The following is a 15,609-nucleotide window of genomic DNA, read 5'->3' on the forward strand; positions in this document are numbered from 1 at the left end:
ATAAGATTGTTCTGGAAATTTCCAGTAATTTGACACCTTCGGTCTCATTAGTCTGCTGCCCACATTAATCAGATTATTGTGTGAGTTCCGCCGCCGCCACAAAAACCACATCGCCAGGTCTCGCCTCGTCTCCATCGCAAACTGCACTGGTGTTTCTGCACCTTGAGCCAGCGCTGAGAGAAGTTGCAGAATTCAGCTGGCTATAAACAATCTAAATCAATATTTATAAAAATGTAGAAAAAGTTTATTAATATGACAAAATAAATATGTGCAAATTATTAAGCCTGAATTAAGAGTTTGGTAATACAGCGGCCGTATCCCAAATGACTGCCTACTGAAGCTCGAGTGCACTATATAGAGTTTAAAAATCCATTACTTCCTAGTAACATGTAGTGCACTTGTATAGAAATTAGAGAGACATTTAGGAGTCAACCCTCGTTACCAGGCTACACGTTTTCATTTCAGTTCAGAAACAAAAACACACACGAGACCTCACACTTTAACACTAACCAGATAATTAAAAAAAAAATCATTAAACTTGAAGAGTGCGCTTTTTTTTGTTTACGTATTACGTAGATGTGCTTATTACGTATCAATTTGCGCATGCGGGACACTTTTGGGTCGTTTTCCGTTCATATTGGAGATCGCATACAAGTCTCATATAATTGGTAATGTGAACGGCCTAACAAAAAAATCGGATTTCACAACAAATCGGATATGGGTCGTTTCAGGTTGCAGTCTGAACGTAGTGTAAGTAAACAGAAGCGGACTCAACTCAAGCGGTTTGTTTGTCTTAAATGACGTCACGCGCCGAGTGGTCACGAAAATAGCCGAACAGAAATTCGCTGCGATCCGTGCTAACTTATTTTAATTATTACTTATTAACAATACTTCTTGGGACCAGAAGAAAATTACAGAGGGTTTTTTAACATATCAAGTTTCAAATGTGCATAAAATTAAAACCGTTTATGAGTTTTAAAGAACATGGAATTGTCTGAAAAACTCACCTCCTAGACTTCACCATCTGTCTCAACTTCCTGTTTATTAACAAACTATTTTTATTTCATCAGTCCACTGTGGGCAGGTCCTAAACCACACACCCTATACACTGTCTAGTCATTGGAACGAGAAAGTACACCCTCCTTCTATTCTGTTTTTTTTTCTTCTTCTATTAGAACCTAAATACCAATACAAATAAGGTGACAACAACAAAAATAAACAACAAAATCTTTTAATAGGTTGTGATTATTTTTCCTCCAAAAAAGTAAACCAACCAACATTCGGAAATCAGGTGGGGAAAAAGACAAGTACACACTTCCTACAATCATTAGGAAAGTAATTAGCAGCCAGGTGTTACTAATGAAATGCAAAAGATTAATTAATCATCAAGAAGTGTGACAACCCCTGTGTCCGAAATCGCTCCCTACTCACTACATAGGGCACTATATAGTGGGGACGCCATTTTGTAGTGCTATCCAAAACCTTAAGGCCCGGTCCCACTGCACTTACGGATGCAAAGAGGATGTAAAACGTAAAAAAATTTTGCCATCCGTTGGAAAATGCTATGCATACCTTGTGTACTCATTGCATATGTGCTTCATACGCTCTATCCATCGAGCATCCGTCCACTGTGATTTCATCCGCGCAAAAAGTTTTGAGCTGCACAAAACTTTTAGAACGGATGAACTTTCCGCCGTGTACGATGTAAATCCGCGACATATACGAGCAACAAACGTTCTATGTCCGTTATCATCCGTTAAACGTCTGCTGTATCCTCTCTGCATCCTCTGGGCATCCTCGCAACTCACATCCGCTGCAGCTGAAAACGGAAAGAGGGAGGAAAGATAAGGTACATGAAACGTCTATTCATCGTTAGTAGCACGGAAATAGAAAGGATGTAAGCGTATGCATCTCGTATATAAAGTATTCAAAACGGACAAAGCGTTTATATCTGGGATGTATCTCGTATATTTAGGATGTCTGGAGTATGTCTAGAGTATGTAGAAGGACACTTAGCGGACAATCGGTCTGCATCCGATATACATCCGCGCAACATCCCCTTTGTTTCCGTTATGCGTACGTGATGCATCCCCTTCATCTGCTATGCATCGGCTCTTTCTGCTATGCGTCCGCTTCTCAGTTATCACCGGTAACCCCTTCGGAGCTGTCATCCACTTCCATCCGCTAGGCTTCCTATGAACATGCGTTTAACATCCCCGCTATATACTACCCACGTCCGTTCTTTTCCGTTCTGTTTTCGCAAATTTTCGCCAATTTTGTCCATTTCTGGATGAAAACGGATAGAGCCACCCCCGAAATTTTGCTCGTCCGCTGTGTCCTTTTTGCATACGTTTTGTGTCCATCGGCCAGTGGGACCGGGCCTTTAGTGAGGATTATTTACACCCTATATAGTGCACTCAAAGTATCCCACAATGCATCATGGAAAGTAGGGTACAATGATGGTGACTAACCAAAGCAATATATCCCATCATGCATTGCGGTCACGCTGAAAGAAATCAAATTAAAAGTCTCAAATGTGATTTAATAAAAGGCAGCGGCAAAGAAGAAAGGATTCAGCCTTGATTTAAAAGAACTGAAAGCTGCAGGTACTTTGTATTGATTAATGTGGGAAATGCGCTCAGTATAATATGGATTTATCACAAAAGCACATGCGTGTATTTATTATTGTGAAACCCACCAGCCAACTGATCTGGCACGTTTTAATTGTGCGATAGTAATGACGTAAATACCAGCATGCCGGACTAGTGTACGAAAGTGTTTTTTTTTTATTTTACCAATGAGCTCACTGTGTAGTCCTCTATATAGTAATTCCCTATATGGACCCTTTTCAGTCACGTGACCTTCGTAAACGCGACTGCCATTTTGGACATGTAGTGGACTTCGGCTCGAATCAGTTTGAATGCGAGGAAGGCGACAAACGAAAAACATAAAAGAAAAAGGAGCGAGATGCAGAAAACACCTTCACTATCCAGCGACGTAGGGCATTTACAGGGCGAGCAGAGGGAGAGGTATTTGCAAAAATTGAGGTTAGCAGGCTTAGAGAACGACGTTTACCTGCTTCCACCAGGATTGTTCACTGACGTACAGAAGTACACGAAGCCCTCGTCTTTACCTGACTTCGGCCCACATGATCTGTATACCTATGTCGTTAAAAACCCATCGCCATACACATACACGCCAACGTCCGAGGTTCCGGAGCGCGCTCCGGCTTGCTCCAGGAGTGCTCTGGCCGAGGTTCCGGAGCACGCTCCGGCTTGCTCCAGGAGTGCTCCGGCCGAGGTTACGGAGCGCGCTCCGGCTTGCTCCAGGAGTGCTCCGGCCGAGGTTACGGAGCGCGCTCCGGCTTGCTCCGGAGCAAGCCGGCGCGCACTGCTTAATTTGAGGGGAACCTCAGCCGGAGCACTCCGGGAGCAAGCCGGCGCGCGCTGCTTAATTTGAGGGGGAGCAAGCCGGAGCGCGCTCCGGAACCTCGGACGTCGGCTCCGGCAGCTATTTATACTGGATCCGGTGTAAATAGCTGCCTGATCATAATTACAGTAAACTAGTAAGTACAGTAAAGGAAAAACTTGAGACTGAAAAGTTTTAACAGTCATCCAAATGACTGAACGTAAACATTGCTACAGTAACATACCAGCTACTTGTTGACATTAGCTAGTCAACAATAGCTACTACAGAAGAACAAAGAGGTTACAATGGGTTATTTTAACCTATTTGGTTACACACTCGCCGCCACAGAATGTTAACAGCAATGTAATGCCTTTTCTGGCTAATTTTATTCGTCTTACCTCCAACAAAGTGGTCACTACACAAGCGTTGGTATGCCGAGGGCTGCCAATCTGTTAATGGCCGCTATCCATCTTCTCCGTCGGGATCCGATAAAATGATAAACCTTGCCTTGTTTGTTGATGGTTACTACATCCAGGTGCACAACAATATAGTGGCATGATGGAAGTCTTGCTGAAAGTAAAAACTTTCTTTGCTGCCGTTCCTCAATGTTGGCTGTGGTAAACTACTGGTAGTACACGTCCAAAATGGCGGCCGCGTTTGTCGTGACATCACGTGAAAAGGGTCCATAGAGGTTTTCGACCCACGTGACCGTTGCCATGTCGACAAGTAGATGGCGCCATTTTGGCGGTCACAACAATAGCGACTCCCGCTAGATCTGTATACCTATGTCGTTAAAAACCCATCGCCATACACAGGTATTGATCTGAAAGCGTATAAGAGTTTGGATGCCTACAAATATTTTGTGTCAGGCTGGGTAACATGCCTACATCAGCGGGTCGTCCCTGGAGCCGGTGGTCGCCATCTTATTACAGCTAAGGTTTGTTCACATTTTCATTTACTTTCGGTCCTCAGGATAAACAAAATGTTATTAAATGTCATTGAAATAACTTCTTAGTCTGTTGAGACATGGCCCGTTATAAATTTGCTGTTACCAGGCAATGACCAAGAACTGTATTATTAGGTTCGGTGTCTGTGTTGTAGCAGTGTACTAGCTACACTAGCTGTTAGCTGTTAGCATTAGCTAATGTCAACAACATAGCTAGTATGTTACTGTAGCAATGTTTACGTTCAGTCATTTGGATGACTGTTAAAACCTTTCAGTCTCAAGTTTTTCCTTTACTGTATTTACTAGTTTACTGAGCTAGCGTGCTCAGGCAAGCTGGGAGCTAGCGTGCTCTGGCACGCGCTAGTTCCCAGCTTGCCCGAGCACGCTAGTTCCCGGCCTGCCCGAGCGCGCTAGTTCCTGGCCTGCCCGAGCGCGCTAGTTCCCGGCCTGCCCGAGCGCGCTAGCTCCCGGCTTGCCCAAGCGCGCTAGCTCAGTAAACTAGTAAATACAGTAAAGGAAAAACTTGAGACTGAAAGGTTTTAACAGTCATCCAAATGACTGAACGTAAACATTGCTACAGTAACATACTAGCTATGTTGTTGACATTAGCTAGCTTGACCTTCAAAATGGCGGACACCGGGGCGTCACGTGACCCTGTGATGTCAGGTGAAAAACCTCTATAGGGAGTTGGGAGTAGTGAATGAGTGAGTGATTTCAGACACAGGGAACATCTCTAAAAAGCCAAAACTTTTGGAAGTGTGGTTTTCTGGAGCTCTCAGGTGTGAGTCTACATCATGCCAAGAAGAAAAGACATCAGCCATGACCTTCAAGAAGCAATTGCTTCCGTTTATCAATCTGGAAGGGTTATAAGGTCATCTCCAAACAATCTGAAAGTCACCATTGTACAATGAGAAGGGTTCTTTACAAATAGAGAGGCTTCAGGACAAGAGTGGAGATCCCAGCAAATTCAGTCCACAGTCAGACCATTTAAAGCTCATAGATATAAAAAGAACTCCAAGAGCTACTGTATATCGTGTGATTTAGAGGCCTCTGAAAACCCATTAAATGTTTATGTTCATGACAGCACAATCAGAAAAAAAGCTTTCATGGAAGGGTGGCAAGGAAAAAGTTATTTCTCTCTAAAAAGAATATGAAACACAACTTAATTTGCAAAATTGTATCTGAATGAACCACAAAAGTTCTGGAAAAAAATATCTTTTGGACTGACGAGACCAAGGTGGAGATGTTTGGTCATCATGCACAGCACTATGTTTTGTGAAAATCAAATACAGTGTATCACCACAAACACCTCATATCAAGTGTGAGGCATGGTGGTGGAGGAGGGGGTGAGGATTTGGTTTGGTTTTGCATCCATAGGACCTGGGAAACTTGCAGTCATTGAGACAACAATGAACTCAACTTTATATTGGAATTTTCTTCAGACAAATCTGAGGCTATCTGTCAAAAAGTGGATCTTGCAACAGGACAGTGATTCCAGGCACACCAGCAAATCAACAGCTCAATGACTAAAAAAGAAAAAAAAAATTCAAGGTGTTTTAATGGCCAAGTCAAAGTCCAGACCTCAACCCCAGTGAGATGCTGTCATGGGATCTTAAGAGAGCTGTGAATAAACAAATACCCTCAAACATCAATGAACTGAAGCAATATTGTAAAGAAGAGTGGGCCAAAATTCCTCCAAAATGATGTGAGAGACTGATAAACGCCGACAGAAAACATTTACATCACATCAACACCAGATTCCATTCTGGATTCTGATTCTGGACTCTGGCTGGGAAAGCCATGGCTTAATGGTTAGAGAAGCAGCTTTAGAACCAAAAGGTCGCTAGTTCTATTCCCTGGACCAATAGGAATAGCTGAAGTGCCCTTGAGCCAGGCACCTAACTCCCATTTGCTCCCCAGGCTGCTCTGGGTAGGTTGCATGTCGCCCTGGATAAGAGCATTATCAATTCCATTAACGTAATGGTTCCCAGAACATATGATCATCCCACATATCCTACAGATATGGACACCATGAGCTACAAATCCCATCACACACATCCAAAGTCATCAGAATACTGATTATGCACTATATATATATATATATATATATATATATATATATATATATATTAGGGCTGTAACGATACACCCAACTCACGATTCGATTCGTATCGCGATTTTTGACCATGATTCGATACACCCACGATTTTTTTAAATGTATTTTTAAAGTAGTAAATTTGACTTATTAACATTTACTTACTTACATTAACTATTTAATAACAAATAATTCAGACCACTGCAGAGAATGAGTAATATGTATGCAAAAATGAACAAATGTATATCCAAAGATTGTTTTATTTCTCAAAATAATACTGTTGAGCCAGAAGCTCTGGTTTTTTCGGTTCTGAAAAAGTCATTTTTCCAAATCGTGTAAATCCGTTAAGATTTTTTTTTTTTTTGGGGGGGGGGGGGGGCGGGGGGGGGGGCTCTCTCACTGTCTCACTCTCATAGGGCCAATGATTTTCTGTGATCGTGGAAAACAGATGGAAATTACGGAATTTTTATAGTGAAACATTGTTCGCGTGTCAAAATGTCACTGCCGCAGAAGGCTTCTGCCCAAGCAGGCCTTTCCGGTCAAGTGATTGTGATTGGCTTGTGGCGCACCTAGCCAGCCAATGAGCTGCTTGTTTACAGATTCGCTCCCCGCGTCGCAACCAGAATGGCGACCGCTTTAAAGAAATGAATGCTCTGCCAGTGGCGAGTGTGGACGTTGCGTGACTCGCAGAAGATTGTTGCAGGTCGGCGAAAAAACGACTTACTAATAGATATAAAAAATAAAAGTAATTTAAGTAAGTTTAAAATGTAATTTAAATAAAAAGTAAAGTATTCATAAATTGAAGTTTGGAAGCGCCTCTGTTTTTGGGCTGAGGAGAAGTTTGAAAGGGTGTACCGCGATTCTGCCTTCTTGTATCGCGACACGGATCGTGGCTCTGCGTATCGCGATTTCGATACGCATATTGTTACAGCCCTTATATATATATATATATATATATATATATATATATATATATATATACAGTATATATATATATATATATATATATATATATACAGTATATATATATATATATATATATATATATATATATATATATATATATATATACAAACAGACTTTGGACAATGCCTCATTGCAAAGTAACATTCAGTGGGTGTTTGCCTGACTTACCAAACTTTTATATTCTGTTTTTGCTTCTCTGGTTTATGATCTGTTTTTTTTTTTCCTCTGGTGTTTTGCTATTTTGGATATTGTCCTTGAGTTGATGTTTCTTGAACGGCTGCCTGACCTTGACTTTGAGTCTCGTTTTGGATTTGTTTGCTTGACTTTTTAATAAAAAACTACAGCATAATCTGCACTTGCATCCACTTCAAACTGTTTGGCGAAAGATTGTTTCACCTTTATCATGGATGCAGCAGGTTCTGAGAGCTGCTGAGAGGCACTTACCATTCAGTAGAAGTGTATGAACTAACAGCAGCAGTGCTTGAATGTGATGGACACCACAATCCGTCAGCTCACTAATGCATTCATCCAGACAGGCTCTGCATGCCAAACCCTCGTGGCATCTCCCAACTCACTTAATCCTCATACAGATACATTTTCAGGGGAAACCGCTCTGTGCAAAGGCTTCCTGCTCCAGTGCTCACTGTACTTTACTAGACAGGAAGATACATCTGATCGGCCAAGGTCATGTAATTCATCAACCTGCTCAACGACAAGGCTCCCTTCTGGGCTATGGTGGTATGGCAAAAGGAAGGTGAGTCTCCTTCCTCCTATGTTCACTTTGTGGAGCTTTTCTACTGAGTGTTTGACCACATGCCTGAGGACAAGGAGATCAGTGAGCAGTTACTCACTGTAAAGTAGGGGAGACCGTGAGCAGCCAAGTATGCACTGAAATTCTGGAGGCTTGTAGGCGGAAGTGGGTGGAACAAGCCTGCATTGGAAGCTGCATTCCATAACAGACTCAACACAGAGCATTGGTATGAAATTGGCATGCTGGGATAAACAAATGTCAATTTCAAAATGTCTCAATTATAAAGGGGCCAAAGAAATTGTCATGGAACCCAGCTGTTGAAGAATTCTTCAACAATTTAAAAGCAGCATTTACCACAGCCCTTTTCCTGAAGCACCCAGACCCTTCCAAGCCCTTCATCATTCAGGTGGATGCCTCAGAGTCTGGACTAGTGGTGGTTCTGTCTCAAAAATTCTGCAAGAAACCCAAGCTTCACCCAGTTGCCACCTTCTCCAAGAAACACCCTCCATCAGAACAGAACTATGACATCAGAAACAAAGAATTACTACGTAGCTGTTAAGCTCACTCTGGAGGAGTGGTGCCACTGACCGGAGGAAGCACTACATTCTTTCACAGTGTTCACAAACCACAAGAACCTCAAATATCTCAAAACTGCCAAGCATCTGAAATCCCATCAAGCCTGCCAGGCTCTGTCTTTCACCAGGTATCATTTCACTCTGTCCTACCACCCCAATTCTAAGAATACCAAGGCTGGCTGACTGTCCCCTGTTCATCTGTCTGACAACCCAGATCCTGATCCCAAAACTATATTGTCCCCTGCATATACTGTTCGAGCTATCACTCGGGACATTGATCAAGAAATTGCTAACACAACCACACATTGTATACCCCAGGCATGTCCATCCAACCAAACCTTTGTACCTCAATCACTCAGAGGTAAATTGATGCCCTGGACACATATAGCACCAGCCATGGGCCATTCTGGCACACAAAGAACCTATGGCCTAATAAGAGTCAAGTATTGGTGGCCCAACATGGTCATAGACATTAACAAGCACATCCCTTCATGCACGTCATGCACTCAAGCCAAGGTGCCCTGCAAACTGCCCACTGGTAAGCTCCTGCCTCTGCCAATGCCACAGTACCCCTGGTCACAAATAGCCATCGGTTTTCTCACAGACCTTCCTGAGTCACAGTGTAACACAGTGATCATGGTCATGGTGGACTGTTTCTCCAAATCTCTGCAACTTGTCTTCCTGCCTGGACTCGCAGCTACATTTGATACAGCTGAGCTTATCTTTATTCATCTTTTCAGATACTTGGGAATCCTCAAGACATCATCAGTAACTGGTGCATGCAGTTCACTTCAAGAGTGTGGTCCAGCTTTATGGAGAATTTGAGGGTCTCCATCAACCTCATGTTAGGTTATCATCTCCTGTCTAATAGGCAAGCTGAACAGGTTTGTTCAGGGCAGCATGGTGGTGTAGTGGTTAGCACTGTCACCTCACAGCAAGAAGGTTCTGGGTTTGAGCCCAGTGGCAGACGGGCGCCTCTCTGTGTGAAGTTTGCATGTTCTCCCTGTGTCTGTGTGGATTTCCTTTGGGTAGTCCGGTTTCCTCTACAGTCCAAAGACATGCAGGTTAGGTATGCTGTAGCATGGCTGCCCACCGCTCTGGGTATGTGTATGTGCTCATTGCTCACTTAACCACACTCATAATACCCAGTGTGTATTTGGCTACCAGCCACCCTTGTTACACAAGGATACTAGCCCCTCAGAGTCATCCGCAGTGGATGATTGGTTCAGTTAAATGCCAAATACATAGGCTTATACAAGATTCTCTGTTGCATCAATAAGTTAACATACAGGCTTGACCTGCCATGCCAAAGTTGCATTGCACCCTCCTTCTCCTCCTCCATGTGTCTGCCTCAAACCTGTTACTCCAGGACCCTTAGCCTCTGACATCCCCCACCAAGCCTCCTGAACCCCTCAAGATTGATGGTCAGACTGCCTATATCATCAAGAACCTCCTCAGTGTGGGCAGAAGAGATGGTAGGATAGAGTACCTTGTACAGTGTGAGGGTTATGGCCCTGAGGAGCAGTGATGGGTCCTGGCATACAACATTCTTGACCCAATGCTCCACCATGAAATCCATGCCAGACATCCAGAGAAACAAGGTGGCTGTGTAAGAGCCCTGCTCCCAGAGTGAGCTCCTTGGAGAGAGGTTCTGTCACATCAGGACCAGAGTCTATTCTGGACTTCAGCTCCAAGAAGGCACTACAGCCTACAGATATGGTCGCCATGAACTACAACTTCCATCATGCACATTCACAGTTGCATGAGTACTCACTAAGCATTCCTGTTCTTCATTACACACACACTACATAAACAGAGTTTGGACAATGCCTCTTTGTCATGCTCATTGTGCCTTTACCTGACTTGTCAAGCCTTTATATTCTGTTTTTGCTTCTCTGGTTGATGATCTGGTTTTGTTCTTTTTCTGATTTTGGATATTGCCCCAGTATTCATGCTTGCTGATCTCCTGAACAATTGCCTGACCTTGACTTTGAGTTTGAGTCTCATTTTGGATTTTTTTGCTGGAAATTTTCTTTTCAAATTATTTTTATTAATTTTAAAGCAGATACAAAATAAGTTCATGAACAGTAGGATCATCACAACAGTAAAAATAGTATCACAATTCGACGTGTGATCTAACCATCACCCCACTCCACCCCCTTCATCCCCCTCCCATCTCTCCATCCCCTACACCAACTCAATTCAGCTGACAGTATGTGACAAACATAAATGAATGAATGAATAAATAAATAAATAGGAATATGATAGGTGGCACAGTGGTGTAGTGATTAGCACAGTCATCTCACAGCAAGAAGGTTCTGGATTTGAGCCCAGTGGCCAATGAGGACCTTTCTGTGTGGAGTTTGCATGTTCTGCGTGGGTTTCCTCTGGGTGCTCCGGTTTCCCCCACAGTCCAAAGACATGCAGGTTAGGTTAATCGGTGGCTCTAAATTGACCGTAGGTGTGAATGTGAGTGTGAATGGTTGTGTGTCTCTGTGTGCCAGCCCTGTGATGATTTGGTGACTTGTCCAGGGTGAACCCCGCCTCTCACACATAGTCAGCTGGGATAGGCTCCAGCTTGCCTCAGACCCTGCACAGGATAAGCAGTTACAGATAATGGATGGATGGAAAATGATACTAATAATCTCATTATCTGTAGCCACTTTATCCTGTTCTACAGGGTCGTGGGCAAGCTGGAGCCTATCCCAGCTGACTACGGGTGAAAGGCGGGGTACACCCTGGACAAGTCGCCAGGTCATCACAGGGCTGACACATAGACACAGACAACCATTCACACTCACATTCACACCTATGCTCAATTTAGAGTCACCAGTTAACCTAACCTGCATGTCTTTGGACTGTGGGGGAAACCGGAGCACCCAAAGGAAACCCATGCGGACACGGGGAGAACATGCAAACTCCACACAGAAAGGCCCTCGCCGGCCACGGGGCTCGAACCCGGACCTTCTTACTGTGAGGTGACAGTGCTAAACACTACACCACTGTGCCGCCCGATACTACTACTACTAATAATAATAATAATTGAGAATAGTGGCAAGGACAGTAATACCATGAAGTAGTAAGGATGCCTGGCCATGAAGTGTAATAAGATTTTTGGAGGTCAAGGGCAAAAGCTCCACATATCTATGGTTCCATTATAACATCAGGCCTCTGAAAGTATGGAAGGAGTGATCCCCATATCTTATAGAACTTTTTTTTTTTCTGAACCATGGGCTGAGTATCGAGTTTTCTCTCATTTCAGACAGGGCATAAGGTCTTTAAGCCAATGAGAGTGTACGGTAGGCAGGGCAGTCCCTTTCCATCTGCATAGGACTGCCGATTGTGCCTTGTTGGACTTTTTAATCAAAACTCTAGCCTGCACTTGCATCTGCTTCAGAACTGTTTGATGACAATTTACGTCAAGTTATTGTTGCTGAAGGTGGTGCTACATGTGACTGAATTATACGGTGTACTTATTTTTCCCACCTAGTTTCTGATTGTTTTTTTGTTTTTGTTTTTTTGTCAATTGAGGTTATTCGTTTGCTTATTGGTGAGGACCACAGAATTCGTATTTACAGCCTGATAAATAAACACATAGAATTGAAGGCGGATGGGTGTACTTTCTTTTTCCACTGACCATGTAATTCACATGAACACTATCAGTCCACTGTGGGCGTGTCCCAAACTACATGCCCTGTGGGTTTTTTTTTCTTTTTTTTTTTAGATCAGATAGCTGAGTGTGTGTGTGTGTGTGTGTGTGTGTGTGTGTGTGTGTGTGTGTGTTCTAGAAATAAAACTCCTCGATTGTTGCACATTGTTATCATGTATCTGCAATCCTGACACTGTCCTAATCCCCCTGACCTTTAGTTTTGTATTTAGCCATTAGCACAGAACATCTGTTTCACACACATGGCTGGATGTTAGTATCATGATTTTCACACACACACACACACCTCTACTCTCCTTTCCATTAACCAAATGATTCATGCAGCTAATTAACATTACATCTGCACCTAAACTCACATTAACCCAAAGCTCAGTAACTAAAAAGAAAACATTTAGTTCCTTTTCAATAAAAGCTGCAGTTTTATATTTTAAGAAAAGCAGTTTTCCCCACAGGGACCAGCCAGATGTCCCCACAAGGTCAAAACCATCATGTATTCCTGTCCTTATGGGGGCATGTGGACGGTTTATCTCATTTATTTACATGTCCAGCTCCAGCCAATAAAATTCTGTTAACTCTGCTTTCATTCATTCCTCTCTAAATCCGAATGTGATATAAACAATCTTTAAACACTGTTCATCATGTTTTTGGCGAAACTGAGCCCATGAGTTTCAAGTTCTATAAAATTTATTCAGTGTTTCTTCTTGTTGAGCAAATAATACATTTTGACTCTCATGTCTGAGGGATGCAAAGCACCAGCAGGAGAACTGCTGAGCTGGGCCAGATGGCTGATTGGATTTGGTTTGGGAGAACTGGATTAGTGGTGCTTGTCAGAGTCAATGCGAGCTCTTTGACGTGACATCAGGCCACAATTAGTCGAAGCGGCAATTTCTGATCCAATTGTGTTACTCAACTCTGTGTCTGAGGATGAAGATGAAGTCCAGATCTCTCCAGCAGGTGTGTGCTGTGAATCATTTATAGTGTTCATAAAGTGGGGTTGAGTCCTGGGTTGTGATTGGTCAGACGGTGTTGAGGAGTGCAGCTAGGTTTATATTAATGCACTGCTGGGTCAACAGCTCATCTCATCTCATTATCTGTAGCCACTTTATCCTTCTACAGGGTCGCAGGCAAGCTGGAGCCTATCCCAGCTGACTACGGGCGAAAGGCGGGGTACACCCTGGACAAGTCGCCAGGTCATCACAGGGCTCTGGGTCAACATGTCATTCTGTAATGAATAAAAACATGGAACTGATAATACTTTTCATAATCGCATCTTGAGTTAATGACAATTGAAATGAATGCAATCAGACTGAGACATTAAATAAATAAATAAATAAAATGTAAAGACAATCTGTGCAGAAAATCATAAAGGCAAACACATGCTAATGAGATTGAACATCAGGTTACATTTTCAAACTGTGACATCAGTTTGCTTTGGAGTAGCTGCAGGACTGAAACTTAACTTTATCGGCCATCAAGAAAATCATTCTCATTGTTTAATTATTTATTAAAATGTATAATAACCAATGATCTGATTTTTGGATTCTCTAAGCCTGTTGAATCATCCATTTCAGTCTATAGCGAGCTAACGCTCAGTGTTTATACCGCACGTTCCTATTGCCGAGCAACAGCGTTACTGTTTGAACAGTGGCGAAAGCATGGAAATGTCATCAAAAACAACTTTCATTCCCTGATAATTAAACTCATTACACTTTTCAGTAAAATCACTAATCACGTGCTAATTATCTTCAGTAACTTTCCACACAGCTCAGATTAATGAGAAGCATTTCTGCGTTAACACATGCACAATTATTTTAAATAATATTTTAAAAAAAATGTGAACAGAGAGAGAGAGAAGATGTGTTCTCATGGAGCTCCTATTTTTATTTTTACAAATAGAACTGTTTTAAAATGAGATAAACCAAATCAAAACAGTGAATGTAAAGTAAACTACAAGAAGATAACCAAAGGATGACTTATCTGGACAACAATTATTTACATTTCAAGAAGATTGTTCAGATCTGATCATCAGCTAAGAGAAGAGAAGGAGTCACTAAACTAAGAAGAGGGTTAAAACTGATAAAAAAAAATTATTCATGAACAACAGCACATAATTAATGACTCCAAAGATTATTTCAGCTCAAACTGCCTGCAGTAATTAATGACAAAAGAACCTTCATCTGTACAAAATAGCTGCAGAACTTTCTAAATAATCAAGTTTAGCTTTTCTGCTACTATAGCTAGCAACAAAGTGTGAACCATGGCTGATAGAAAGAAAGCTCCACCCCTTGTTATATCCCGCCCAAATGAACTGAAGAATGCACAGGCTAAGGGCCCGGTCCCACAACACTGATAACTCCAACTCGGACTCTCCCTCGGCCTGAATTTAGTTCCGGTCTGGAGCAGAAACACCACAACTATAATCCCCATGATAATAAACGCATGCAACTTTGGAATAGTCATGGAAGTTTTTTCCAAGTCGTAGCACATTATTCTGGGTCGTACTGTACAGGTTGGACTTCAAAACAACCCATGTACACACTCTGGTGGTTGACAAAATAAAGACAGGTCAAGCCCAGACCTCAATCCAATTGAGAATCTGTGGCATAATGAAGATTGCTTGGACACCAACGCAACCCATCTAACTTGAAGGAGTTGGAGCAGTTTTGCCTTGAGGAATGGGCAACAATCCCAGTGGCTAGATGTGCTAAGCTAATAGAGACATACCCCAAGAGACTTGTAGCTGGAATTGCAGCAAAAGGTGGCTCTACAAAATATTGACTTTTTTTTTGGGGGGGGGGGATAGCTATGCACACTCCAGATTTCTGGTTTTTTTCCCATCTTAATTATTGTTTGTGTCACAATAAAACAACAATTTTCACATTTAAAGTGGTAGGAATTTTGTGTAAATCGAATGGTGTTAATCCTCCAAAAATCCATTTTAATTCCAGCTTTTAATGCGATAAAACAAGCCAAACACAAGGGGGAATGAATACATTTGCGAGACACTGTACATCCCTGTGACTGAAAACTCTCAGAGGTCGATGCAGAGTCACCCAAGGCAAGGCAAGTTTATTTCTATAGCGCATTTCATACACAGTGGCGGTTCAATGTGCTTTACAGAGGTAAAAGCAAAACAGTAAACAATAGAAAATAAAATTACATAAAATAAATGGGGAAGAAGAGAGAAAAAATAAGAAGAAT

Source organism: Neoarius graeffei, chromosome 9 (assembly GCF_027579695.1).
Source record: "Neoarius graeffei isolate fNeoGra1 chromosome 9, fNeoGra1.pri, whole genome shotgun sequence".
Lineage (NCBI taxonomy): Eukaryota > Metazoa > Chordata > Actinopteri > Siluriformes > Ariidae > Neoarius > Neoarius graeffei.